The sequence below is a fragment of the Microcebus murinus genome, unplaced genomic scaffold (assembly GCF_040939455.1).
Source record: "Microcebus murinus isolate Inina unplaced genomic scaffold, M.murinus_Inina_mat1.0 scaf002_hap2_Mmur4.0, whole genome shotgun sequence".
NCBI classification, from domain to species: domain Eukaryota; kingdom Metazoa; phylum Chordata; class Mammalia; order Primates; family Cheirogaleidae; genus Microcebus; species Microcebus murinus.
In genome coordinates, this window is record NW_027438948.1 from 1,383,819 (window position 1) to 1,408,114 (window position 24,296).

The 24,296-nt window shown below is 63.2% G+C and overlaps 5 non-coding genes and 2 pseudogenes across 5 annotated transcripts; all 7 read right to left on the bottom strand.

The window, feature by feature from the left end:
* Positions 1 to 376: 376 nt before the first annotated feature.
* LOC142866311 (uncharacterized) lies at positions 377 to 495 on the bottom strand (annotated as a pseudogene).
* Positions 496 to 4,274: 3,779 nt separating this feature from the next.
* Positions 4,275 to 4,393, bottom strand: LOC142866256 (5S ribosomal RNA). The gene has a single exon (XR_012916297.1). It is a non-coding gene; the product is annotated as a 5S ribosomal RNA (ribosomal RNA).
* Positions 4,394 to 8,157: 3,764 nt separating this feature from the next.
* LOC142866257 (5S ribosomal RNA) lies at positions 8,158 to 8,276 on the bottom strand. Its single transcript, XR_012916298.1, has one exon. It is a non-coding gene; the product is annotated as a 5S ribosomal RNA (ribosomal RNA).
* Positions 8,277 to 12,052: 3,776 nt separating this feature from the next.
* On the bottom strand, positions 12,053 to 12,171 carry LOC142866312 (uncharacterized; annotated as a pseudogene).
* Positions 12,172 to 15,959: 3,788 nt separating this feature from the next.
* LOC142866258 (5S ribosomal RNA) lies at positions 15,960 to 16,078 on the bottom strand. The gene has a single exon (XR_012916299.1). It is a non-coding gene; the product is annotated as a 5S ribosomal RNA (ribosomal RNA).
* Positions 16,079 to 19,860: 3,782 nt separating this feature from the next.
* On the bottom strand, positions 19,861 to 19,979 carry LOC142866259 (5S ribosomal RNA). The gene has a single exon (XR_012916300.1). It is a non-coding gene; the product is annotated as a 5S ribosomal RNA (ribosomal RNA).
* A 3,779-nt stretch (positions 19,980 to 23,758) lies between these two features.
* Positions 23,759 to 23,877, bottom strand: LOC142866260 (5S ribosomal RNA). Its single transcript, XR_012916301.1, has one exon. It is a non-coding gene; the product is annotated as a 5S ribosomal RNA (ribosomal RNA).
* Between the last annotated feature and the right edge of the window lie 419 nt (positions 23,878 to 24,296).

Sequence of the window (24,296 nt, forward strand, 5' to 3'; positions counted from 1 at the left end):
CACCAAAGATTCCTGCGTGTAGCCCATAGAACCCCAAAAGCAACGGGACGAGTTCTGGTCACATACTCCCTCAAAATGACATCCTGGCCTTCTTCTGGAACTCCCTCCCCTCTCAGACTCTCAAGGTTTCCTCCAGCGTGTCGGTTCCCACAGAGCAGACCTTTGGTCTGAGACCTGACAGTCCAGAAGCCACGCATGCTGCCGCGTGGCGGCGGTGTCGCGGCTTGGGACAAGAGGAGGCCCCACGGTGCGGGCTGGGGCGCCAGGCACCGCGCGGGCGCTGAGGGTGGGGGTGACCCCCACCCCGGGCCGCCGCCGCGCTCCCAGAAAGGGGACAGAACAAGAGGCAAAAAAAAAAAAAAAAAAAAAAAGCAGCAGCCTGTGGCACCCGGTATTCCCAGGCAGTCTCCCATCCAAGTACTAACCAGGCCCGACCCTGCTTAGCTTCCGAGACCAGACGAGATCGGGGGCGTTCAGGGTGGTGTGGCCCTAGACGGCGGCGGAGGGCGCCCCTGCCCCGCTCGAGAAGCCGAGCCTCTCTGGGCTTCCCCGCCGCCGCCTCCCGCCCCAGGCCCCGCGCCGGGCGGGGCCGGGCCGGCCGGGTCCGGGTCCGGGGGGCTCCCAGGGACGGGGGTGATGGGCGGGGCGGGGCGGGGCGGGGCGGGGTGGGGGGCTGTCTCTCTATACACACACACACACACTCACACTCACTCACACTCACACAAGATGCGCCTCCACGGCTGGACTCGCCAAGGTGGAGCCCTCCCAGCCCCCCTCGTCTCCTCGCCCGGCCTCCTTCACCTACCCGCTGCCCACCCCCAGCGCGTCGCTGCCGCTGACTGCGCACGCGCGGGACGCTCGCCCTTTGACCCCAGCCAGGGGCCGCCCTCCCCCACAACCCCTTTCAGCTGCGCCCCCCCCTCGCCCTGTGGGTGGGCTGCCGCCTATTCCCCCGGGCCAGGGCTGGGGCACAGCCAGTGTATGGGGCGTCTCTCTCTGGGGATGTGTCCCATGGGTGGGGTGGGGTGGCGTGGTTTGGGGGGCGCTGAAGAAATCAGTCCCCTCCATCTCCTACCTCTGGAAAACGCCCAAGCCCGTGGAGAACTGCCGGCACCGCTTCGTGGGGGCCGGGACCCTCCTCCGTGTCCTCCTGTGGCCCAGTCCAAGGGGCCTGGGCCTGGCCGGGGCTGCTTTGGACCCCGACCACCCTGGCGTGTGGACTCGCTAAAAATCGGCCATTAGATATTGGATTCCAGCTTCCTGGAGGTCATTTCACTAATGAGTGCACCGGAAAGAGTTTCCTAATCCATCTGTGAGGGTGGCAACTGAAGGAGAATTTTAAAGCTGACAGAATAGGCGAGGGAAGGCATAGGAGATTTCCACACCCAGCAAGGAAGACTTTCCCGAAATGGAAGAAAGAAACGAGCAAACAGAGACACCGGTAGCCCGCCCGGAAAAGAGTCTGCCCCTGAGAGAAAGCACCCTGACCAGGTTCACCCGTGGGTGGGTGGCGAGCTAGCGGCATTCAGAAGAGCGAGGCCCGCAGTCTGTGCGGAAGACACCTGCACTCGGGTGTGTGTGGCGGCGCGATTCACAAGCAGCTCTAGATGTTAAACCAAGGAGAAGCCAGGGAGTTCCCAACGCCCCAGGTGTCCTCAGCCCACGACTGGCTGCTGTGGGAATGCGAAGCCCGGCTCCTTGTCTCAGAGCGGGGTTCCCAGGAGGATCAGGCTGAAGCTGGGACTTGGCCTCAAAGTGTCCCCTCGCATGGCCACCCCCTTCCCCTTCCTGCTCCTCTACTCCTGGTGCCCCTCCATCCAGGGGCCAGACCTTAAAGAGTCACCGCAAGAGAATCCTGGTCCCAAAGGAGCCTTCTGGGGGACCGGTGCTGAGAGAGGTTGTGGGCATGGCCCGCTGGGGCTCTGCCCGACCCAGGGCTGAGAGATGCCACCTCCCAGCTCTGGGTCCCTGCAGGAAGTGTTGGCAAGCACAGGGCCGGTCCTCCAAAGGCCCAGGTGCAGGGAGCCCAGGCCAAGCAGCCTGTGGAAGAAGCCACTTGCCGTGCCACCCCGGGAACAGGACTGCAGGCCCCGGCCCTTCCCACCTCCTCCTCCTCCTCCTCCTCCTCCCCCCCGCCCCGCCCCCACAGGGCACAGGGCTCAGAGACACCTCAGACTCTTGCTACCCAAAGTGCAAAGGGCATCAGTTGCTCCTCCAACCCCCCCCCCCGCCCAGCAGACCACGTTGTCCAGCCAGCCCCCGGGCCTCCCTGGGGTGCCCAGCACAAAAGTGCAGACACCCACCGGACCCTCAGTCTCAGTTTTCGGAGGTTTTTGCCACTCTAAGGACCCGCAGGCCAGCTGGGCCTTCGGGCAGGACAGAGAGCCCCGGAATCCGACGTGGAGAGCTGCGTGTACGTCCCCATCAGGAGGCGGTCCCCACCTCCGCGGCTCTCCCCTTGCGGGGAGCGGCAGCCCAGCCGGCAGCCGCAGGGCCTCAGGGAAGACACCAGGCTGGGCCCCCGCGGCACAGCGGGGGCACGTCCCCCGCACTCACGCGACTTAGGGACGGCTGCTGGAGACTGCTGCGGCCACCCTGCTGCCGGGTTTCTGGAGGGCTTCCTGGAAGCAGCATCCACACCAAGCCCTTGGAAGGCCCAGGCGACGGAGGAGCCGGTCAGGCAGGGGCCGAGGACGGTGAGAGGCCGGGCGGGAAGGAGCGTGTCAGGCAGGGGCAGAGGACGGTGACCGGCCGGGCGGGGAGGAGCCGGTCAGGCGGGGGCCCAGGACAGTGACGGGCCTGGCCGGGGAGGAGTGCGTCAGGCAGGGGCAGAGGAGACGGGCTGGGTAAGGGTTAGGGTTACAGTTAGGGCACAATTCACAATCCCAAAGACGTGGAAGCGACCCGAGTGCCCATCCATCCAGGAGTGCATCAATAAAATGTGGCGCGTGGACACCACGGAGTGCCATTCGGCTGTGAGGAGCAGCGGTGAGAGGGCGCCTCTCGTGTTCTCCTGGCCAGAGCTGGAACCCGTTCCAGTAAGCCAGGTAGCCCAAGAATGGACACACGAGCACCACGTGAGCGCGCTCACCAGCAAATTGGTACGAACGGATGGACGCCTAAGTGGACAGAGAGGAATCACCTTCATCGGGTGGGTGTCGGGCGGGTGGGGGGAGGGGAGGGGCATACACATCCATTAGGCATGGGGTGGGTGCGCACCGACTGGGGGATGGGCGCACTTGAAGCTCTGACCCGAGGGGGGAGGCTTGGAGAGGGCAAGGCACCCGACCTTAACATTGGTACCCCCACAATACGCTGGAACAACATGAGAGGTATATGAATAAGAACACAGGGGGGGCCGGGCGCGGTGGCTCACGCCTGTAATCCTAGCTCTCTGGGAGGCCGAGGCGGGCGGATTGCTCCAGGTCAGGAGTTCGAAACCAGCCTGAGCAAGAGCGAGACCCCGTCTCTACTAAAAATAGAAAGAAATTAATTGGCCAACTAATATATATAGAAAAACACAGCCGGGCGTGGTGGTGCATGCCTGTAGTCCCAACTACTCGGGAGGCTGAGGCAGCAGGATTGCTTGAGCCCGGAGATTGAGGTTGCTGTGAGCTAGGCTGACGCCATGGCACTCACTCTAGCCTGGGCAGCAAAACGAGACTCTGTCTCAAAAAAAAAAAAAAAAAAAGAACACAGGGGGGAGGGCGGCACGGGCAACACATGTCACCTGAATACTTGTACTCCCATCATCTGCTTGAAAAGAGAGAGAAAAGAAAATGCAATCCTAGAGGTAAGAGACACTTTTTAAAAATAATGAATCCGAAGAGAAAAGTAAAAGGAGGCCTGTGGAGCAGGTCTGGGTGTGACTCCGGATCCCCCAACATCAGGTGCCACCACCAAAGATTCCTGCGTGTAGCCCATAGAACCCCAAAAGCAACGGGACGAGTTCTGGTCACATACTCCCTCAAAATGACATCCTGGCCTTCTTCTGGAACTCCCTCCCCTCTCAGACTCTCAAGGTTTCCTCCAGCGTGTCGGTTCCCACAGAGCAGACCTTTGGTCTGAGACCTGACAGTCCAGAAGCCACGCATGCTGCCGCGTGGCGGCGGTGTCGCGGCTTGGGACAAGAGGAGGCCCCACGGTGCGGGCTGGGGCGCCAGGCACCGCGGCGGGCGCTGAGGGTGGGGGTGACCCCCGCCCCGGGCCGCCGCCTCGCTCCCAGAAAGGGGACAGAACAAGAGGCAAAAAAAAAAAAAAAAAAAAAAAGCAGCAGCCTGTGGCACCCGGTATTCCCAGGCGGTCTCCCATCCAAGTACTAACCAGGCCCGACCCTGCTTAGCTTCCGAGACCAGACGAGATCGGGGGCGTTCAGGGTGGTGTGGCCCTAGACGGCGGCGGAGGGCGCCCCTGCCCCGCTCGAGAAGCCGAGCCTCTCTGGGCTTCCCCGCCGCCGCCTCCCGCCCCAGGCCCCGCGCCGGGCGGGGCCGGGCCGGCCGGGTCCGGGGGGCTCCCAGGGACGGGGGTGATGGGCGGGGCGGGGCGGGGTGGGGGGCTGTCTCTCTATACACACACACACACACTCACACTCACTCACACTCACACAAGATGCGCCTCCACGGCTGGACTCGCCAAGGTGGAGCCCTCCCAGCCCCCCTCGTCTCCTCGCCCGGCCTCCTTCACCTACCCGCTGCCCACCCCCAGCGCGTCGCTGCCGCTGACTGCGCACGCGCGGGACGCTCGCCCTTTGACCCCAGCCAGGGGCCGCCCTCCCCCACAACCCCTTTCAGCTGCGCCCCCCCCTCGCCCTGTGGGTGGGCTGCCGCCTATTCCCCCGGGCCAGGGCTGGGGCACAGCCAGTGTATGGGGCGTCTCTCTCTGGGGATGTGTCCCATGGGTGGGGTGGGGTGGCGTGGTTTGGGGGGCGCTGAAGAAATCAGTCCCCTCCATCTCCTACCTCTGGAAAACGCCCAAGCCCGTGGAGAACTGCCGGCACCGCTTCGTGGGGGCCGGGACCCTCCTCCGTGTCCTCCTGTGGCCCAGTCCAAGGGGCCTGGGCCTGGCCGGGGCTGCTTTGGACCCCGACCACCCTGGCGTGTGGACTCGCTAAAAATCGGCCATTAGATATTGGATTCCAGCTTCCTGGAGGTCATTTCACTAATGAGTGCACCGGAAAGAGTTTCCTAATCCATCTGTGAGGGTGGCAACTGAAGGAGAATTTTAAAGCTGACAGAATAGGCGAGGGAAGGCATAGGAGATTTCCACACCCAGCAAGGAAGACTTTCCCGAAATGGAAGAAAGAAACGAGCAAACAGAGACACCGGTAGCCCGCCCGGAAAAGAGTCTGCCCCTGAGAGAAAGCACCCTGACCAGGTTCACCCGTGGGTGGGTGGCGAGCTAGCGGCATTCAGAAGAGCGAGGCCCGCAGTCTGTGCGGAAGACACCTGCACTCGGGTGTGTGTGGCGGCGCGATTCACAAGCAGCTCTAGATGTTAAACCAAGGAGAAGCCAGGGAGTTCCCAACGCCCCAGGTGTCCTCAGCCCACGACTGGCTGCTGTGGGAATGCGAAGCCCGGCTCCTTGTCTCAGAGCGGGGTTCCCAGGAGGATCAGGCTGAAGCTGGGACTTGGCCTCAAAGTGTCCCCTCGCATGGCCACCCCCTTCCCCTTCCTGCTCCTCTACTCCTGGTGCCCCTCCATCCAGGGGCCAGACCTTAAAGAGTCACCGCAAGAGAATCCTGGTCCCAAAGGAGCCTTCTGGGGGACCGGTGCTGAGAGAGGTTGTGGGCATGGCCCGCTGGGGCTCTGCCCGACCCAGGGCTGAGAGATGCCACCTCCCAGCTCTGGGTCCCTGCAGGAAGTGTTGGCAAGCACAGGGCCGGTCCTCCAAAGGCCCAGGTGCAGGGAGCCCAGGCCAAGCAGCCTGTGGAAGAAGCCACTTGCCGTGCCACCCCGGGAACAGGACTGCAGGCCCCGGCCCTTCCCACCTCCTCCTCCTCCTCCTCCTCCTCCCCCCCGCCCCGCCCCCACAGGGCACAGGGCTCAGAGACACCTCAGACTCTTGCTACCCAAAGTGCAAAGGGCATCAGTTGCTCCTCCAACCCCCCCCCCGCCCAGCAGACCACGTTGTCCAGCCAGCCCCCGGGCCTCCCTGGGGTGCCCAGCACAAAAGTGCAGACACCCACCGGACCCTCAGTCTCAGTTTTCGGAGGTTTTTGCCACTCTAAGGACCCGCAGGCCAGCTGGGCCTTCGGGCAGGACAGAGAGCCCCGGAATCCGACGTGGAGAGCTGCGTGTACGTCCCCATCAGGAGGCGGTCCCCACCTCCGCGGCTCTCCCCTTGCGGGGAGCGGCAGCCCAGCCGGCAGCCGCAGGGCCTCAGGGAAGACACCAGGCTGGGCCCCCGCGGCACAGCGGGGGCACGTCCCCCGCACTCACGCGACTTAGGGACGGCTGCTGGAGACTGCTGCGGCCACCCTGCTGCCGGGTTTCTGGAGGGCTTCCTGGAAGCAGCATCCACACCAAGCCCTTGGAAGGCCCAGGCGACGGAGGAGCCGGTCAGGCAGGGGCCGAGGACGGTGAGAGGCCGGGCGGGAAGGAGCGTGTCAGGCAGGGGCAGAGGACGGTGACCGGCCGGGCGGGGAGGAGCCGGTCAGGCGGGGGCCCAGGACAGTGACGGGCCTGGCCGGGGAGGAGTGCGTCAGGCAGGGGCAGAGGAGACGGGCTGGGTAAGGGTTAGGGTTACAGTTAGGGCACAATTCACAATCCCAAAGACGTGGAAGCGACCCGAGTGCCCATCCATCCAGGAGTGCATCAATAAAATGTGGCGCGTGGACACCACGGAGTGCCATTCGGCTGTGAGGAGCAGCGGTGAGAGGGCGCCTCTCGTGTTCTCCTGGCCAGAGCTGGAACCCGTTCCAGTAAGCCAGGTAGCCCAAGAATGGACACACGAGCACCACGTGAGCGCGCTCACCAGCAAATTGGTACGAACGGATGGACGCCTAAGTGGACAGAGAGGAATCACCTTCATCGGGTGGGTGTCGGGCGGGCGGGTGGGGGGAGGGGAGGGGCATACACATCCATTAGGCATGGGGTGGGTGCGCACCGACTGGGGGATGGGCGCACTTGAAGCTCTGACCCGAGGGGGGAGGCTTGGAGAGGGCAAGGCACCCGACCTTAACATTGGTACCCCCACAATACGCTGGAACAACATGAGAGGTATATGAATAAGAACACAGGGGGGGCCGGGCGCGGTGGCTCACGCCTGTAATCCTAGCTCTCTGGGAGGCCGAGGCGGGCGGATTGCTCCAGGTCAGGAGTTCGAAACCAGCCTGAGCAAGAGCGAGACCCCGTCTCTACTAAAAATAGAAAGAAATTAATTGGCCAACTAATATATATAGAAAAACACAGCCGGGCGTGGTGGTGCATGCCTGTAGTCCCAACTACTCGGGAGGCTGAGGCAGCAGGATTGCTTGAGCCCGGAGATTGAGGTTGCTGTGAGCTAGGCTGACGCCATGGCACTCACTCTAGCCTGGGCAGCAAAACGAGACTCTGTCTCAAAAAAAAAAAAAAAAAGAACACAGGGGGGAGGGCGGCACGGGCAACACATGTCACCTGAATACTTGTACTCCCATCATCTGCTTGAAAAGAGAGAGAAAAGAAAATGCAATCCTAGAGGTAAGAGACACTTTTTAAAAATAATGAATCCGAAGAGAAAAGTAAAAGGAGGCCTGTGGAGCAGGTCTGGGTGTGACTCCGGATCCCCCAACATCAGGTGCCACCACCAAAGATTCCTGCGTGTAGCCCATAGAACCCCAAAAGCAACGGGATGAGTTCTGGTCACATACTCCCTCAAAATGACATCCTGGCCTTCTTCTGGAACTCCCTCCCCTCTCAGACTCTCAAGGTTTCCTCCAGCGTGTCGGTTCCCACAGAGCAGACCTTTGGTCTGAGACCTGACAGTCCAGATGCCACGCATGCTGCCGCGTGGCGGCGGTGTCGCGGCTTGGGACAAGAGGAGGCCCCACGGTGCGGGCTGGGGCGCCAGGCACCGCGCGGGCGCTGAGGGTGGGGGTGACCCCCACCCCGGGCCGCCGCCGCGCTCCCAGAAAGGGGACAGAACAAGAGGCAAGAAAAAAAAAAAAAAAAAAAAAGGAGCAGCCTGTGGCACCCGGTATTCCCAGGCGGTCTCCCATCCAAGTACTAACCAGGCCCGACCCTGCTTAGCTTCCGAGACCAGACGAGATCGGGGGCGTTCAGGGTGGTGTGGCCCTAGACGGCGGCGGAGGGCGCCCCTGCCCCGCTCGAGAAGCCGAGCCTCTCTGGGCTTCCCCGCCGCCGCCTCCCGCCCCAGGCCCCGCGCCGGGCGGGGCCGGGCCGGCCGGGTCCCGCGGGCTCCCAGGGAGGGGGGTGATGGGCGGGGCGGGGCGGGGCGGGGCGGGGTGGGGGGCTGTCTCTCTATACACACACACACACACTCACACTCACTCACACTCACACAAGATGCGCCTCCACGGCTGGACTCGCCAAGGTGGAGCCCTCCCAGCCCCCCTCGTCTCCTCGCCCGGCCTCCTTCACCTACCCGCTGCCCACCCCCAGCGCGTCGCTGCCGCTGACTGCGCACGCGCGGGACGCTCGCCCTTTGACCCCAGCCAGGGGCCGCCCTCCCCCACAACCCCTTTCAGCTGCGCCCCCCCCTCGCCCTGTGGGTGGGCTGCCGCCTATTCCCCCGGGCCAGGGCTGGGGCACAGCCAGTGTATGGGGCGTCTCTCTCTGGGGATGTGTCCCATGGGTGGGGTGGGGTGGCGTGGTTTGGGGGGCGCTGAAGAAATCAGTCCCCTCCATCTCCTACCTCTGGAAAACGCCCAAGCCCGTGGAGAACTGCCGGCACCGCTTCGTGGGGGCCGGGACCCTCCTCCGTGTCCTCCTGTGGCCCAGTCCAAGGGGCCTGGGCCTGGCCGGGGCTGCTTTGGACCCCGACCACCCTGGCGTGTGGACTCGCTAAAAATCGGCCATTAGATATTGGATTCCAGCTTCCTGGAGGTCATTTCACTAATGAGTGCACCGGAAAGAGTTTCCTAATCCATCTGTGAGGGTGGCAACTGAAGGAGAATTTTAAAGCTGACAGAATAGGCGAGGGAAGGCATAGGAGATTTCCACACCCAGCAAGGAAGACTTTCCCGAAATGGAAGAAAGAAACGAGCAAACAGAGACACCGGTAGCCCGCCCGGAAAAGAGTCTGCCCCTGAGAGAAAGCACCCTGACCAGGTTCACCCGTGGGTGGGTGGCGAGCTAGCGGCATTCAGAAGAGCGAGGCCCGCAGTCTGTGCGGAAGACACCTGCACTCGGGTGTGTGTGGCGGCGCGATTCACAAGCAGCTCTAGATGTTAAACCAAGGAGAAGCCAGGGAGTTCCCAACGCCCCAGGTGTCCTCAGCCCACGACTGGCTGCTGTGGGAATGCGAAGCCCGGCTCCTTGTCTCAGAGCGGGGTTCCCAGGAGGATCAGGCTGAAGCTGGGACTTGGCCTCAAAGTGTCCCCTCGCATGGCCACCCCCTTCCCCTTCCTGCTCCTCTACTCCTGGTGCCCCTCCATCCAGGGGCCAGACCTTAAAGAGTCACCGCAAGAGAATCCTGGTCCCAAAGGAGCCTTCTGGGGGACCGGTGCTGAGAGAGGTTGTGGGCATGGCCCGCTGGGGCTCTGCCCGACCCAGGGCTGAGAGATGCCACCTCCCAGCTCTGGGTCCCTGCAGGAAGTGTTGGCAAGCACAGGGCCGGTCCTCCAAAGGCCCAGGTGCAGGGAGCCCAGGCCAAGCAGCCTGTGGAAGAAGCCACTTGCCGTGCCACCCCGGGAACAGGACTGCAGGCCCCGGCCCTTCCCACCTCCTCCTCCTCCTCCTCCTCCTCCCCCCCGCCCCGCCCCCACAGGGCACAGGGCTCAGAGACACCTCAGACTCTTGCTACCCAAAGTGCAAAGGGCATCAGTTGCTCCTCCAACCCCCCCCCCCCCCGCCCAGCAGACCACGTTGTCCAGCCAGCCCCCGGGCCTCCCTGGGGTGCCCAGCACAAAAGTGCAGACACCCACCGGACCCTCAGTCTCAGTTTTCGGAGGTTTTTGCCACTCTAAGGACCCGCAGGCCAGCTGGGCCTTCGGGCAGGACAGAGAGCCCCGGAATCCGACGTGGAGAGCTGCGTGTACGTCCCCATCAGGAGGCGGTCCCCACCTCCGCGGCTCTCCCCTTGCGGGGAGCGGCAGCCCAGCCGGCAGCCGCAGGGCCTCAGGGAAGACACCAGGCTGGGCCCCCGCGGCACAGCGGGGGCACGTCCCCCGCACTCACGCGACTTAGGGACGGCTGCTGGAGACTGCTGCGGCCACCCTGCTGCCGGGTTTCTGGAGGGCTTCCTGGAAGCAGCATCCACACCAAGCCCTTGGAAGGCCCAGGCGACGGAGGAGCCGGTCAGGCAGGGGCCGAGGACGGTGAGAGGCCGGGCGGGAAGGAGCGTGTCAGGCAGGGGCAGAGGACGGTGACCGGCCGGGCGGGGAGGAGCCGGTCAGGCGGGGGCCCAGGACAGTGACGGGCCTGGCCGGGGAGGAGTGCGTCAGGCAGGGGCAGAGGAGACGGGCTGGGTAAGGGTTAGGGTTACAGTTAGGGCACAATTCACAATCCCAAAGACGTGGAAGCGACCCGAGTGCCCATCCATCCAGGAGTGCATCAATAAAATGTGGCGCGTGGACACCACGGAGTGCCATTCGGCTGTGAGGAGCAGCGGTGAGAGGGCGCCTCTCGTGTTCTCCTGGCCAGAGCTGGAACCCGTTCCAGTAAGCCAAGTATCCCAAGAATGGACACACGAGCACCACGTGAGCGCGCTCACCAGCAAATTGGTACGAACGGATGGACGCCTAAGTGGACAGAGAGGAATCACCTTCATCGGGTGGGTGTCGGGCGGGCGGGTGGGGGGAGGGGAGGGGCATACACATCCATTAGGCATGGGGTGGGTGCGCACCGACTGGGGGATGGGCGCACTTGAAGCTCTGACCCGAGGGGGGAGGCTTGGAGAGGGCAAGGCACCCGACCTTAACATTGGTACCCCCACAATACGCTGGAACAACATGAGAGGTATATGAATAAGAACACAGGGGGGGCCGGGCGCGGTGGCTCACGCCTGTAATCCTAGCTCTCTGGGAGGCCGAGGCGGGCGGATTGCTCCAGGTCAGGAGTTCGAAACCAGCCTGAGCAAGAGCGAGACCCCGTCTCTACTAAAAATAGAAAGAAATTAATTGGCCAACTAATATATATAGAAAAACACAGCCGGGCGTGGTGGTGCATGCCTGTAGTCCCAACTACTCGGGAGGCTGAGGCAGCAGGATTGCTTGAGCCCGGAGATTGAGGTTGCTGTGAGCTAGGCTGACGCCATGGCACTCACTCTAGCCTGGGCAGCAAAACGAGACTCTGTCTCAAAAAAAAAAAAAAAAAGAACACAGGGGGGAGGGCGGCACGGGCAACACATGTCACCTGAATACTTGTACTCCCATCATCTGCTTGAAAAGAGAGAGAAAAGAAAATGCAATCCTAGAGGTAAGAGACACTTTTTAAAAATAATGAATCCGAAGAGAAAAGTAAAAGGAGGCCTGTGGAGCAGGTCTGGGTGTGACTCCGGATCCCCCAACATCAGGTGCCACCACCAAAGATTCCTGCGTGTAGCCCATAGAACCCCAAAAGCAACGGGACGAGTTCTGGTCACATACTCCCTCAAAATGACATCCTGGCCTTCTTCTGGAACTCCCTCCCCTCTCAGACTCTCAAGGTTTCCTCCAGCGTGTCGGTTCCCACAGAGCAGACCTTTGGTCTGAGACCTGACAGTCCAGAAGCCACGCATGCTGCCGCGTGGCGGCGGTGTCGCGGCTTGGGACAAGAGGAGGCCCCACGGTGCGGGCTGGGGCGCCAGGCACCGCGCGGGCGCTGAGGGTGGGGGTGACCCCCACCCCGGGCCGCCGCCGCGCTCCCAGAAAGGGGACAGAACAAGAGGCAAAAAAAAAAAAAAAAAAAAAAGCAGCAGCCTGTGGCACCCGGTATTCCCAGGCAGTCTCCCATCCAAGTACTAACCAGGCCCGACCCTGCTTAGCTTCCGAGACCAGACGAGATCGGGGGCGTTCAGGGTGGTGTGGCCCTAGACGGCGGCGGAGGGCGCCCCTGCCCCGCTCGAGAAGCCGAGCCTCTCTGGGCTTCCCCGCCGCCGCCTCCCGCCCCAGGCCCCGCGCCGGGCGGGGCCGGGCCAGCCGGGTCCGGGGGGCTCCCAGGGACGGGGGTGATGGGCGGGGCGGGGCGGGGCGGGGCGGGGCGGGGTGGGGGGCTGTCTCTCTATACACACACACACACACACACTCACACTCACTCACACTCACACAAGATGCGCCTCCACGGCTGGACTCGCCAAGGTGGAGCCCTCCCAGCCCCCCTCGTCTCCTCGCCCGGCCTCCTTCACCTACCCGCTGCCCACCCCCAGCGCGTCGCTGCCGCTGACTGCGCACGCGCGGGACGCTCGCCCTTTGACCCCAGCCAGGGGCCGCCCTCCCCCACAACCCCTTTCAGCTGCGCCCCCCCCCTCGCCCTGTGGGTGGGCTGCCGCCTATTCCCCCGGGCCAGGGCTGGGGCACAGCCAGTGTATGGGGCGTCTCTCTCTGGGGATGTGTCCCATGGGTGGGGTGGGGTGGCGTGGTTTGGGGGGCGCTGAAGAAATCAGTCCCCTCCATCTCCTACCTCTGGAAAACGCCCAAGCCCGTGGAGAACTGCCGGCACCGCTTCGTGGGGGCCGGGACCCTCCTCCGTGTCCTCCTGTGGCCCAGTCCAAGGGGCCTGGGCCTGGCCGGGGCTGCTTTGGACCCCGACCACCCTGGCGTGTGGACTCGCTAAAAATCGGCCATTAGATATTGGATTCCAGCTTCCTGGAGGTCATTTCACTAATGAGTGCACCGGAAAGAGTTTCCTAATCCATCTGTGAGGGTGGCAACTGAAGGAGAATTTTAAAGCTGACAGAATAGGCGAGGGAAGGCATAGGAGATTTCCACACCCAGCAAGGAAGACTTTCCCGAAATGGAAGAAAGAAACGAGCAAACAGAGACACCGGTAGCCCGCCCGGAAAAGAGTCTGCCCCTGAGAGAAAGCACCCTGACCAGGTTCACCCGTGGGTGGGTGGCGAGCTAGCGGCATTCAGAAGAGCGAGGCCCGCAGTCTGTGCGGAAGACACCTGCACTCGGGTGTGTGTGGCGGCGCGATTCACAAGCAGCTCTAGATGTTAAACCAAGGAGAAGCCAGGGAGTTCCCAACGCCCCAGGTGTCCTCAGCCCACGACTGGCTGCTGTGGGAATGCGAAGCCCGGCTCCTTGTCTCAGAGCGGGGTTCCCAGGAGGATCAGGCTGAAGCTGGGACTTGGCCTCAAAGTGTCCCCTCGCATGGCCACCCCCTTCCCCTTCCTGCTCCTCTACTCCTGGTGCCCCTCCATCCAGGGGCCAGACCTTAAAGAGTCACCGCAAGAGAATCCTGGTCCCAAAGGAGCCTTCTGGGGGACCGGTGCTGAGAGAGGTTGTGGGCATGGCCCGCTGGGGCTCTGCCCGACCCAGGGCTGAGAGATGCCACCTCCCAGCTCTGGGTCCCTGCAGGAAGTGTTGGCAAGCACAGGGCCGGTCCTCCAAAGGCCCAGGTGCAGGGAGCCCAGGCCAAGCAGCCTGTGGAAGAAGCCACTTGCCGTGCCACCCCGGGAACAGGACTGCAGGCCCCGGCCCTTCCCACCTCCTCCTCCTCCTCCTCCTCCTCCTCCCCCCCGCCCCGCCCCCACAGGGCACAGGGCTCAGAGACACCTCAGACTCTTGCTACCCAAAGTGCAAAGGGCATCAGTTGCTCCTCCAACCCCCCCCCCCCGCCCAGCAGACCACGTTGTCCAGCCAGCCCCCGGGCCTCCCTGGGGTGCCCAGCACAAAAGTGCAGACACCCACCGGACCCTCAGTCTCAGTTTTCGGAGGTTTTTGCCACTCTAAGGACCCGCAGGCCAGCTGGGCCTTCGGGCAGGACAGAGAGCCCCGGAATCCGACGTGGAGAGCTGCGTGTACGTCCCCATCAGGAGGCGGTCCCCACCTCCGCGGCTCTCCCCTTGCGGGGAGCGGCAGCCCAGCCGGCAGCCGCAGGGCCTCAGGGAAGACACCAGGCTGGGCCCCCGCGGCACAGCGGGGGCACGTCCCCCGCACTCACGCGACTTAGGGACGGCTGCTGGAGACTGCTGCGGCCACCCTGCTGCCGGGTTTCTGGAGGGCTTCCTGGAAGCAGCATCCACACCAAGCCCTTGGAAGGCCCAGGCGGTGGAGGAGCCGGTCAGGCAGGGGCCGAGGACGGTGAGAGGCCGGGCGGGAAGGAGCGTGTCAGGCAGGGGCAGAGGACGGTGACCGGCCGGGCGGGGAGGAGCCGGTCAGGCGGGGGCCCAGGACAGTGACGGGCCTGGCCGGGGAGGAGTGCGTCAGGCAGGGGCAGAGGAGACGGGCTGGGTAAGGGTTAGGGTTACAGTTAGGGCACAATTCACAATCCCAAAGACGTGGAAGCGACCCGAGTGCCCATCCATCCAGGAGTGCATCAATAAAATGTGGCGCGTGGACACCACGGAGTGCCATTCGGCTGTGAGGAGCAGCGGTGAGAGGGCGCCTCTCGTGTTCTCCTGGCCAGAGCTGGAACCCGTTCCAGTAAGCCAGGTAGCCCAAGAATGGACACACGAGCACCACGTGAGCGCGCTCACCAGCAAATTGGTACGAACGGATGGACGCCTAAGTGGACAGAGAGGAATCACCTTCATCGGGTGGGTGTCGGGCGGGTGGGGGGAGGGGAGGGGCATACACATCCATTAGGCATGGGGTGGGTGCGCACCGACTGGGGGATGGGCGCACTTGAAGCTCTGACCCGAGGGGGGAGGCTTGGAGAGGGCAAGGCACCCGACCTTAACATTGGTACCCCCACAATACGCTGGAACAACATGAGAGGTATATGAATAAGAACACAGGGGGGGCCGGGCGCGGTGGCTCACGCCTGTAATCCTAGCTCTCTGGGAGGCCGAGGCGGGCGGATTGCTCCAGGTCAGGAGTTCGAAACCAGCCTGAGCAAGAGCGAGACCCCGTCTCTACTAAAAATAGAAAGAAATTAATTGGCCAACTAATATATATAGAAAAACACAGCCGGGCGTGGTGGTGCATGCCTGTAGTCCCAACTACTCGGGAGGCTGAGGCAGCAGGATTGCTTGAGCCCGGAGATTGAGGTTGCTGTGAGCTAGGCTGACGCCATGGCACTCACTCTAGCCTGGGCAGCAAAACGAGACTCTGTCTCAAAAAAAAAAAAAAAAAAAGAACACAGGGGGGAGGGCGGCACGGGCAACACATGTCACCTGAATACTTGTACTCCCATCATCTGCTTGAAAAGAGAGAGAAAAGAAAATGCAATCCTAGAGGTAAGAGACACTTTTTAAAAATAATGAATCCGAAGAGAAAAGTAAAAGGAGGCCTGTGGAGCAGGTCTGGGTGTGACTCCGGATCCCCCAACATCAGGTGCCACCACCAAAGATTCCTGCGTGTAGCCCATAGAACCCCAAAAGCAACGGGACGAGTTCTGGTCACATACTCCCTCAAAATGACATCCTGGCCTTCTTCTGGAACTCCCTCCCCTCTCAGACTCTCAAGGTTTCCTCCAGCGTGTCGGTTCCCACAGAGCAGACCTTTGGTCTGAGACCTGACAGTCCAGAAGCCACGCATGCTGCCGCGTGGCGGCGGTGTCGCGGCTTGGGACAAGAGGAGGCCCCACGGTGCGGGCTGGGGCGCCAGGCACCGCGGCGGGCGCTGAGGGTGGGGGTGACCCCCGCCCCGGGCCGCCGCCTCGCTCCCAGAAAGGGGACAGAACAAGAGGCAAAAAAAAAAAAAAAAAAAAAAAAGCAGCAGCCTGTGGCACCCGGTATTCCCAGGCGGTCTCCCATCCAAGTACTAACCAGGCCCGACCCTGCTTAGCTTCCGAGACCAGACGAGATCGGGGGCGTTCAGGGTGGTGTGGCCCTAGACGGCGGCGGAGGGCGCCCCTGCCCCGCTCGAGAAGCCGAGCCTCTCTGGGCTTCCCCGCCGCCGCCTCCCGCCCCAGGCCCCGCGCCGGGCGGGGCCGGGCCGGCCGGGTCCGGGTCCGGGGGGCTCCCAGGGACGGGGGTGATGGGCGGGGCGGGGCGGGGCGGGGCGGGGTGGGGGGCTGTCTCTCTATACACACACACACACACTCACACTCACTCACACTCACACAAGATGCGCCTCCACGGCTGGACTCGCCAAGGTGGAGCCCTCCCAGCCCCCCTCGTCTCCTCGCCCGGCCTCCTTCACCTACCCGCTGCCCACCCCCAGCGCGTCGCTGCCGCTGACTGCGCACGCGCGGGACGCTCGCCCTTTGACCCCAGCCAGGGGCCGCCCTCCCCCACAACCCCTTTCAGCTGCGCCCCCCCCTCGCCCTGTGGGTGGGCTGCCGCCTATTCCCCCGGGCCAGGGCTGGGGCACAGCCAGTGTATGGGGCGTCTCTCTCTGGGGATGTGTCCCATGGGTGGGGTGGGGTGGCGTGGTTTGGGGGGCGCTGAAGAAATCAGTCCCCTCCATCTCCTACCTCTGGAAAACGCCCAAGCCCGTGGAGAACTGCCGGCACCGCTTCGTGGGGGCCGGGACCCTCCTCCGTGTCCTCCTGTGGCCCAGTCCAAGGGGCCTGGGCCTGGCCGGGGCTGCTTTGGACCCCGACCACCCTGGCGTGTGGACTCGCTAAAAATCGGCCATTAGATATTGGATTCCAGCTTCCTGGAGGTCATTTCACTAATGAGTGCACCGGAAAGAGTTTCCTAATCCATCTGTGAGGGTGGCAACTGAAGGAGAATTTTAAAGCTGACAGAATAGGCGAGGGAAGGCATAGGAGATTTCCACACCCAGCAAGGAAGACTTTCCCGAAATGGAAGAAAGAAACGAGCAAACAGAGACACCGGTAGCCCGCCCGGAAAAGAGTCTGCCCCTGAGAGAAAGCACCCTGACCAGGTTCACCCGTGGGTGGGTGGCGAGCTAGCGGCATTCAGAAGAGCGAGGCCCGCAGTCTGTGCGGAAGACACCTGCACTCGGGTGTGTGTGGCGGCGCGATTCACAAGCAGCTCTAGATGTTAAACCAAGGAGAAGCCAGGGAGTTCCCAACGCCCCAGGTGTCCTCAGCCCACGACTGGCTGCTGTGGGAATGCGAAGCCCGGCTCCTTGTCTCAGAGCGGGGTTCCCAGGAGGATCAGGCTGAAGCTGGGACTTGGCCTCAAAGTGTCCCCTCGCATGGCCACCCCCTTCCCCTTCCTGCTCCTCTACTCCTGGTGCCCCTCCATCCAGGGGCCAGACCTTAAAGAGTCACCGCAAGAGAATCCTGGTCCCAAAGGAGCCTTCTGGGGGACCGGTGCTGAGAGAGGTTGTGGGCATGGCCCGCTGGGGCTCTGCCCGACCCAGGGCTGAGAGATGCCACCTCCCAGCTCTGGGTCCCTGCAGGAAGTGTTGGCAAGCACAGGGCCGGTCCTCCAAAGGCCCAGGTGCAGGGAGCCCAGGCCAAGCAGCCTGTGGAAGAAGCCACTTGCCGTGCCACCCCGGGAACAGGACTGCAGGCCCCGGCCCTTCCCACCTCCTCCTCCTCCTCCTCCTCCTCCCCCCCGCCCCGCCCCCACAGGGCACAGGGCTCAGAGACACCTCAGACTCTTGCTACCCAAAGTGCAAAGGGCATCAGTTGCTCCTCCAACCCCCCCCCCCCCGCCCAGCAGACCACGTTGTCCAGCCAGCCCCCGGGCCTCCCTGGGGTGCCCAGCACAAAAGTGCAGACACCCACCGGACCCTCAGTCTCAGTTTTCGGAGGTTTTTGCCACTCTAAGGACCCGCAGGCCAGCTGGGCCTTCGGGCAGGACAGAGAGCCCCGGAATCCGACGTGGAGAGCTGCGTGTACGTCCCCATCAGGAGGCGGTCCCCACCTCCGCGGCTCTCCCCTTGCGGGGAGCGGCAGCCCAGCCGGCAGCCGCAGGGCCTCAGGGAAGACACCAGGCTGGGCCCCCGCGGCACAGCGGGGGCACGTCCCCCGCACTCACGCGACTTAGGGACGGCTGCTGGAGACTGCTGCGGCCACCCTGCTGCCGGGTTTCTGGAGGGCTTCCTGGAAGCAGCATCCACACCAAGCCCTTGGAAGGCCCAGGCGACGGAGGAGCCGGTCAGGCAGGGGCCGAGGACGGTGAGAGGCCGGGCGGGAAGGAGCGTGTCAGGCAGGGGCAGAGGACGGTGACCGGCCGGGCGGGGAGGAGCCGGTCAGGCGGGGGCCCAGGACAGTGACGGGCCTGGCCGGGGAGGAGTGCGTCAGGCAGGGGCAGAGGAGACGGGCTGGGTAAGGGTTAGGGTTACAGTTAGGGCACAATTCACAATCCCAAAGACGTGGAAGCGACCCGAGTGCCCATCCATCCAGGAGTGCATCAATAAAATGTGGCGCGTGGACACCACGGAGTGCCATTCGGCTGTGAGGAGCAGCGGTGAGAGGGCGCCTCTCGTGTTCTCCTGGCCAGAGCTGGAACCCGTTCCAGTAAGCCAAGTATCCCAAGAATGGACACACGAGCACCACGTGAGCGCGCTCACCAGCAAATTGGTACGAACGGATGGACGCCTAAGTGGACAGAGAGGAATCACCTTCATCGGGTGGGTGTCGGGCGGGCGGGTGGGGGGAGGGGAGGGGCATACACATCCATTAGGCATGGGGTGGGTGCGCACCGACTGGGGGATGGGCGCACTTGAAGCTCTGACCCGAGGGGGGAGGCTTGGAGAGGGCAAGGCACCCGACCTTAACATTGGTACCCCCACAATACGCTGGAACAACATGAGAGGTATATGAATAAGAACACAGGGGGGGCCGGGCGCGGTGGCTCACGCCTGTAATCCTAGCTCTCTGGGAGGCCGAGGCGGGCGGATTGCTCCAGGTCAGGAGTTCGAAACCAGCCTGAGCAAGAGCGAGACCCCGTCTCTACTAAAAATAGAAAGAAATTAATTGGCCAACTAATATATATAGAAAAACACAGCCGGGCGTGGTGGTGCATGCCTGTAGTCCCAACTACTCGGGAGGCTGAGGCAGCAGGATTGCTTGAGCCCGGAGATTGAGGTTGCTGTGAGCTAGGCTGACGCCATGGCACTCACTCTAGCCTGGGCAGCAAAACGAGACTCTGTCTCAAAAAAAAAAAAAAAGAACACAGGGGGGAGGGCGGCACGGGCAACACATGTCACCTGAATACTTGTACTCCCATCATCTGCTTGAAAAGAGAGAGAAAAGAAAATGCAATCCTAGAGGTAAGAGACACTTTTTAAAAATAATGAATCCGAAGAGAAAAGTAAAAGGAGGCCTGTGGAGCAGGTCTGGGTGTGACTCCGGATCCCCCAACATCAGGTGCCACCACCAAAGATTCCTGCGTGTAGCCCATAGAACCCCAAAAGCAACGGGATGAGTTCTGGTCACATACTCCCTCAAAATGACATCCTGGCCTTCTTCTGGAACTCCCTCCCCTCTCAGACTCTCAAGGTTTCCTCCAGCGTGTCGGTTCCCACAGAGCAGACCTTTGGTCTGAGACCTGACAGTCCAGATGCCACGCATGCTGCCGCGTGGCGGCGGTGTCGCGGCTTGGGACAAGAGGAGGCCCCACGGTGCGGGCTGGGGCGCCAGGCACCGCGCGGGCGCTGAGGGTGGGGGTGACCCCCACCCCGGGCCGCCGCCGCGCTCCCAGAAAGGGGACAGAACAAGAGGCAAGAAAAAAAAAAAAAAAAAAAAAAGGAGCAGCCTGTGGCACCCGGTATTCCCAGGCGGTCTCCCATCCAAGTACTAACCAGGCCCGACCCTGCTTAGCTTCCGAGACCAGACGAGATCGGGGGCGTTCAGGGTGGTGTGGCCCTAGACGGCGGCGGAGGGCGCCCCTGCCCCGCTCGAGAAGCCGAGCCTCTCTGGGCTTCCCCGCCGCCGCCTCCCGCCCCAGGCCCCGCGCCGGGCGGGGCCGGGCCGGCCGGGTCCCGCGGGCTCCCAGGGAGGGGGGTGATGGGCGGGGCGGGGCGGGGCGGGGCGGGGTGGGGGGCTGTCTCTCTATACACACACACACACACACTCACACTCACTCACACTCACACAAGATGCGCCTCCACGGCTGGACTCGCCAAGGTGGAGCCCTCCCAGCCCCCCTCGTCTCCTCGCCCGGCCTCCTTCACCTACCCGCTGCCCACCCCCAGCGCGTCGCTGCCGCTGACTGCGCACGCGCGGGACGCTCGCCCTTTGACCCCAGCCAGGGGCCGCCCTCCCCCACAACCCCTTTCAGCTGCGCCCCCCCCTCGCCCTGTGGGTGGGCTGCCGCCTATTCCCCCGGGCCAGGGCTGGGGCACAGCCAGTGTATGGGGCGTCTCTCTCTGGGGATGTGTCCCATGGGTGGGGTGGGGTGGCGTGGTTTGGGGGGCGCTGAAGAAATCAGTCCCCTCCATCTCCTACCTCTGGAAAACGCCCAAGCCCGTGGAGAACTGCCGGCACCGCTTCGTGGGGGCCGGGACCCTCCTCCGTGTCCTCCTGTGGCCCAGTCCAAGGGGCCTGGGCCTGGCCGGGGCTGCTTTGGACCCCGACCACCCTGGCGTGTGGACTCGCTAAAAATCGGCCATTAGATATTGGATTCCAGCTTCCTGGAGGTCATTTCACTAATGAGTGCACCGGAAAGAGTTTCCTAATCCATCTGTGAGGGTGGCAACTGAAGGAGAATTTTAAAGCTGACAGAATAGGCGAGGGAAGGCATAGGAGATTTCCACACCCAGCAAGGAAGACTTTCCCGAAATGGAAGAAAGAAACGAGCAAACAGAGACACCGGTAGCCCGCCCGGAAAAGAGTCTGCCCCTGAGAGAAAGCACCCTGACCAGGTTCACCCGTGGGTGGGTGGCGAGCTAGCGGCATTCAGAAGAGCGAGGCCCGCAGTCTGTGCGGAAGACACCTGCACTCGGGTGTGTGTGGCGGCGCGATTCACAAGCAGCTCTAGATGTTAAACCAAGGAGAAGCCAGGGAGTTCCCAACGCCCCAGGTGTCCTCAGCCCACGACTGGCTGCTGTGGGAATGCGAAGCCCGGCTCCTTGTCTCAGAGCGGGGTTCCCAGGAGGATCAGGCTGAAGCTGGGACTTGGCCTCAAAGTGTCCCCTCGCATGGCCACCCCCTTCCCCTTCCTGCTCCTCTACTCCTGGTGCCCCTCCATCCAGGGGCCAGACCTTAAAGAGTCACCGCAAGAGAATCCTGGTCCCAAAGGAGCCTTCTGGGGGACCGGTGCTGAGAGAGGTTGTGGGCATGGCCCGCTGGGGCTCTGCCCGACCCAGGGCTGAGAGATGCCACCTCCCAGCTCTGGGTCCCTGCAGGAAGTGTTGGCAAGCACAGGGCCGGTCCTCCAAAGGCCCAGGTGCAGGGAGCCCAGGCCAAGCAGCCTGTGGAAGAAGCCACTTGCCGTGCCACCCCGGGAACAGGACTGCAGGCCCCGGCCCTTCCCACCTCCTCCTCCTCCTCCTCCTCCTCCTCCCCCCCGCCCCGCCCCCACAGGGCACAGGGCTCAGAGACACCTCAGACTCTTGCTACCCAAAGTGCAAAGGGCATCAGTTGCTCCTCCAACCCCCCCCCCCCGCCCAGCAGACCACGTTGTCCAGCCAGCCCCCGGGCCTCCCTGGGGTGCCCAGCACAAAAGTGCAGACACCCACCGGACCCTCAGTCTCAGTTTTCGGAGGTTTTTGCCACTCTAAGGACCCGCAGGCCAGCTGGGCCTTCGGGCAGGACAGAGAGCCCCGGAATCCGACGTGGAGAGCTGCGTGTACGTCCCCATCAGGAGGCGGTCCCCACCTCCGCGGCTCTCCCCTTGCGGGGAGCGGCAGCCCAGCCGGCAGCCGCAGGGCCTCAGGGAAGACACCAGGCTGGGCCCCCGCGGCACAGCGGGGGCACGTCCCCCGCACTCACGCGACTTAGGGACGGCTGCTGGAGACTGCTGCGGCCACCCTGCTGCCGGGTTTCTGGAGGGCTTCCTGGAAGCAGCATCCACACCAAGCCCTTGGAAGGCCCAGGCGGTGGAGGAGCCGGTCAGGCAGGGGCCGAGGACGGTGAGAGGCCGGGCGGGAAGGAGCGTGTCAGGCAGGGGCAGAGGACGGTGACCGGCCGGGCGGGGAGGAGCCGGTCAGGCGGGGGCCCAGGACAGTGACGGGCCTGGCCGGGGAGGAGTGCGTCAGGCAGGGGCAGAGGAGACGGGCTGGGTAAGGGTTAGGGTTACAGTTAGGGCACAATTCACAATCCCAAAGACGTGGAAGCGACCCGAGTGCCCATCCATCCAGGAGTGCATCAATAAAATGTGGCGCGTGGACACCACGGAGTGCCATTCGGCTGTGAGGAGCAGCGGTGAGAGGGCGCCTCTCGTGTTCTCCTGGCCAGAGCTGGAACCCGTTCCAGTAAGCCAGGTAGCCCAAGAATGGACACACGAGCACCACGTGAGCGCGCTCACCAGCAAATTGGTACGAACGGATGGACGCCTAAGTGGACAGAGAGGAATCACCTTCATCGGGTGGGTGTCGGGCGGGTGGGGGGAGGGGAGGGGCATACACATCCATTAGGCATGGGGTGGGTGCGCACCGACTGGGGGATGGGCGCACTTGAAGCTCTGACCCGAGGGGGGAGGCTTGGAGAGGGCAAGGCACCCGACCTTAACATTGGTACCCCCACAATACGCTGGAACAACATGAGAGGTATATGAATAAGAACACAGGGGGGGCCGGGCGCGGTGGCTCACGCCTGTAATCCTAGCTCTCTGGGAGGCCGAGGCGGGCGGATTGCTCCAGGTCAGGAGTTCGAAACCAGCCTGAGCAAGAGCGAGACCCCGTCTCTACTAAAAATAGAAAGAAATTAATTGGCCAACTAATATATATAGAAAAACACAGCCGGGCGTGGTGGTGCATGCCTGTAGTCCCAACTACTCGGGAGGCTGAGGCAGCAGGATTGCTTGAGCCCGGAGATTGAGGTTGCTGTGAGCTAGGCTGACGCCATGGCACTCACTCTAGCCTGGGCAGCAAAACGAGACTCTGTCTCAAAAAAAAAAAAAAAAAAAGAACACAGGGGGGAGGGCGGCACGGGCAACACATGTCACCTGAATACTTGTACTCCCATCATCTGCTTGAAAAGAGAGAGAAAAGAAAATGCAATCCTAGAGGTAAGAGACACTTTTTAAAAATAATGAATCCGAAGAGAAAAGTAAAAGGAGGCCTGTGGAGCAGGTCTGGGTGTGACTCCGGATCCCCCAACATCAGGTGCCACCACCAAAGATTCCTGCGTGTAGCCCATAGAACCCCAAAAGCAACGGGACGAGTTCTGGTCACATACTCCCTCAAAATGACATCCTGGCCTTCTTCTGGAACTCCCTCCCCTCTCAGACTCTCAAGGTTTCCTCCAGCGTGTCGGTTCCCACAGAGCAGACCTTTGGTCTGAGACCTGACAGTCCAGAAGCCACGCATGCTGCCGCGTGGCGGCGGTGTCGCGGCTTGGGACAAGAGGAGGCCCCACGGTGCGGGCTGGGGCGCCAGGCACCGCGGCGGGCGCTGAGGGTGGGGGTGACCCCCGCCCCGGGCCGCCGCCTCGCTCCCAGAAAGGGGACAGAACAAGAGGCAAAAAAAAAAAAAAAAAAAAAAAGCAGCAGCCTGTGGCACCCGGTATTCCCAGGCGGTCTCCCATCCAAGTACTAACCAGGCCCGACCCTGCTTAGCTTCCGAGACCAGACGAGATCGGGGGCGTTCAGGGTGGTGTGGCCCTAGACGGCGGCGGAGGGCGCCCCTGCCCCGCTCGAGAAGCCGAGCCTCTCTGGGCTTCCCCGCCGCCGCCTCCCGCCCCAGGCCCCGCGCCGGGCGGGGCCGGGCCGGCCGGGTCCGGGTCCGGGGGGCTCCCAGGGACGGGGGTGATGGGCGGGGCGGGGCGGGGCGGGGCGGGGTGGGGGGCTGTCTCTCTATACACACACACACACACTCACACTCACTCACACTCACACAAGATGCGCCTCCACGGCTGGACTCGCCAAGGTGGAGCCCTCCCAGCCCCCCTCGTCTCCTCGCCCGGCCTCCTTCACCTACCCGCTGCCCACCCCCAGCGCGTCGCTGCCGCTGACTGCGCACGCGCGGGACGCTCGCCCTTTGACCCCAGCCAGGGGCCGCCCTCCCCCACAACCCCTTTCAGCTGCGC